Source organism: Monomorium pharaonis, unplaced genomic scaffold (genome assembly GCF_013373865.1).
Source record: "Monomorium pharaonis isolate MP-MQ-018 unplaced genomic scaffold, ASM1337386v2 scaffold_489, whole genome shotgun sequence".
Lineage (NCBI taxonomy): Eukaryota > Metazoa > Arthropoda > Insecta > Hymenoptera > Formicidae > Monomorium > Monomorium pharaonis.
The window spans coordinates 29,459-33,360 of NW_023415790.1; the positions used below are offsets into that span (position 1 = coordinate 29,459).

At 26.3% G+C, this 3,902-nt stretch overlaps 1 long non-coding RNA gene across 1 annotated transcript; it reads right to left on the reverse strand.

Annotated features, from left to right (window-relative positions):
- Nucleotides 1-1,224: 1,224 nt before the first annotated feature.
- On the reverse strand, nucleotides 1,225-3,337 carry LOC118648526. Its single transcript, XR_004965320.1, has 2 exons — nucleotides 1,672-3,337; nucleotides 1,225-1,604 (listed from the first exon to the last, which is right to left on the reverse strand). It is a non-coding gene; the product is annotated as an uncharacterized LOC118648526 (long non-coding RNA).
- Nucleotides 3,338-3,902: the final 565 nt, after the last annotated feature.

A 3,902-nucleotide genomic window follows, 5' to 3' on the forward strand; every position in this document is an offset into this window, starting at 1 on the left:
CAAGGTTAAACATGTTACTTATGTTATATCATATAATTTGGGAGAAAAATGTCAAAAGTGAAAATGTTTTCTAGATGTTGAGCAATTAATATGTTTCAAATAGTATAAATTTGCTGACATTTTTAATTTTTATTAAATTATTATCCTGTGCTCATTAAAAAATGTTCTCACTTTTACATTTTTCATAGGCAAAAGGACACTTGTAACTATAGACATTATTATTACAAATATATTTTGAATAAAAAAACAATAAAAATCACTTTACTTCGCAGGACAATAAAACTTTAAGTCCTGCAATGTTAGAAAGTCTGCACCAATCCCACGTACAATATGTCATATGCCAAATAGCACCATCAACGTATTGTCATTTTCTTTCGTGAAGAATCATTCCTACGAACAGGCTTACTTATTATAATAAAGATGAGTTTATCATACATTGCAATACTAATGCATCCGATAGCACAGAAGAGACTCGTTTTATAAAATAAAAAATTTTTATAATGACAGTCTGTAAAACAATTTTCAAATATTAATATAGAAAATAATCAGAACATAATTATTTTTCATTATGGGAGATAACGTATTGATTATTACCAAATTGTGCTCAAGCATACTGCATGTGTGATAGAAATGACAGATTTTTTAACCTTACAAAATTTGACTTTTGAGGTTAATATTATATTTATCATTTTTTATGCATATGAGATCGATTAATCATGCAATATGCGTCTCACTTAGAATTTTAGCGTCAGCAACTTATATTACATTTAACAGAAAATAATGCTTCTGAACAGAGTTTAGTGCTAATAACACATAATGTGTTATGATGACATTATTACAGAATTTGGCATTATAAAAATGTTTCTTTTTAAAGCGACAATTAAACTCTATTACTACATGTTGAAAACTTTATCGAGTTGTATGATATACAATCTATCTCTTACGCATTAAAAATTATCGTACCGTAAACATAATATTAACCTTAAAAGTCGAATTTTGTAAGATTAAGAAATCTGTCATGCCTATCACACATGTAGTATGTCTTGAGCAGAATATTGCAATAATCACATCCCTTTTAACACGAAATGATTGTTACGAACAGATATTATAGATATTAATATTTGATAAGAGTATTACAAATACAAATTTTGACAATATGAAAATTTTTCAACTTTTTAAAACGAGTTTTTTGTGCATTAACGGATGCATTAGTTGTTGTTGCAATATTTTATAAACTTGTTACATTATTGTTTATTGACCCAATACATTTAACATATGCAATAATTAATGGAACCATTTTTACATAAGACTCATTTGAGCAAAAAAACTTTTGACAATTTTTGTGATGGCAAGGAAGCATGAATAAGAAATAAGCCTGTTAAAAGAAATAATTTTTCATTAAATAAAATGACAATAAGTTGATTAGGTTAAACTTTTGCATGTGTCATGTTCTACGTGTGATTTACGTAAATTTCTTAACTTTGCAGGACTTTTCACATTTTATTATCCTTTGTACAATAAGAAGCGATCTTTGCTCTAACATCGTTTCATAATGCAAAATTTATTTGTAATATTAACATTCGTAGTTATAAATATTCTTCTACCTGAAAGGACATGTGAAAGTGAAAACCATTTTTTAATGAGCAAAGAGTAATAATGTTGCAAACTTACAGTTACAAAGATTTAATTGTCGCTTTAAGAAAAAACATGTAGTGTCAAATTCTGTAATAGTGTCGTAAACACTCTATGTAACACTAATCTCTGTTCAGATGTACTATTTTCCATCAAATGTGACGTGTTGCTTATGCTAAAATTCTATACGAGACACATATTACACGAGTAATTGACATTATGTTAGAAGATTCCTTGTATCACATAATTAGGGTGAAAATATCAAAAGTAATAATGTTCTCTAGATGTTGAACAATTAATATATTTCTAATAGTATAAAATTTTTCACGTTTTTAATTTTTATCAAATTCTTAGTTTATGCTCATTAAAAAATTTTTTCATACAATAAAGTGTACACGAGTTTATTATATCCTACAATACTAATGCATCTGTTAGTGTAAAAGAGAACCGTTTTCATAAGATAAAAAAATTTTATTATGATAATATAGTACCGTTTTCAAATGTTAATATAGGTTATTAATTATTTCATAACAATCATTTTTAATGATGAGAGATAACCTATTGGTTACTACAAAATTTTGTTCCAGACATACTGCATGTGTGATAGAAATGACAGATTTTTTTAATTTTACAAAATTTGACTTGAAGTTAATATTATATTTATCGTACAATTTTTTATGCATCTGAGATCGATCAATTATGCAATACATGTCTCGCTTAAAATTTTAGCGTTAGCAACATATATTACATTTAACAAAAAATAATGCATCTGAACAAAGTTTAGTGTTAATAACACATAATGTGTTATGATGACATTATTACAGAATTTGGCACTATAAAAAAGTTTTTTCTTAAAGCGACAATTAAACTCTATTACTATATGTTGAAAACTTTATCGAGTTGTATGATAAACAATTGATTTCTTACGCATTAAAAATTGTACAGTAAACATAATATGTTTAAAAGTCGAATTTTGTAAAGTTAAGAAATTTGTAATACTGTTATCATTGTGTCAATAAACAATGTTGTTTATTGTGTCAATAAATAATAATGTAACTAGTTTATCAAATATTGCAACAACTAATGCATCCATTAATACACAAGAGACTCGTTTTAAAAAGTTGAAAAATTTTCAGTGTCAAAGTTTGTAATACTTAATTAACTAAATAATAAACTAAATTAAATAAAATGACAATAAGTTGATTGGGCTAAAATTTGGCATGTGACATGCTCTACGTGTGATTATTGTAGATTTCCTAATTTTGCTGGATTTTTCAGGTTTTATTTCCTTTGTAAAATAAAAAGCGAACTTTATTTTAACATTGTTTCATAATTTAAAATATATTTGTAATATTGTTTGTTGTTGTAGATTCTTCTGTCTGAAAAAAGGACATATAAATGTGAAAACCATTTTCTAATGAGCAAAAAGTATTAAAGTTTTAAACTCATAATAATAAAGTTTTCATTGTCGCTTTAAGAAGAAATGTACATAATGCCAAATTCTGTAATAGTGTCATAAAAATACTCTATGTAACTTTGAACTCTGTCTAGATATACTATTTTCCATCAAGTGTAACATGTTGCTTACATTAAAATTCTATGCAAGATACATTGCATTTTAATGAGTAATTGACATTATGATAAAGATTCTTAGGCCCGGTTCCACAACTCACGGTTAAATTAACTGGCCGATTATTCCATTGGAATTGATCAATCGTATTTGTTAATTTTGCTTAACGACAAATACGATTGGTCAATTCCAATGGAACAATCAGCCAGTTAATTTAACCGTGAGTTGTGGAACCGGGCCTTAGAGACTTGAAAACTTCTATATTCACATAATTTGAGTGAAAATGTCAAAAGTGGACATATTCACCAGATGTTAAGCAATTAATATATTTCAAAAATAAATTTGCTCACTTTTTAAATTTTTTATCAAATTATTACCCTGTACCTATTAAAAAATGGTTTTCACTTTTACATGTCTATTGTTTGTCATAGTAATATTTCTAACTGTAAATGTTAAGATTATATATTTTGCATCGAGTAAGTACAATTTTAAAAACTGCTTGAGTAAAAGTCACTTACTATTTAAAAGACAATAAACCCTTAAAAGTCTTGTAAAGTTAGGAAATCTATACCAGTCACACGTACGATATATCATATGCCAAATTTTAGCACAATCAACTAATTGTCATTTTATTTAATAAAAAATTATTTCTTTTAACAGGCTCAATTCTTATTAATGTTTCCTTATTATAACAAAAATT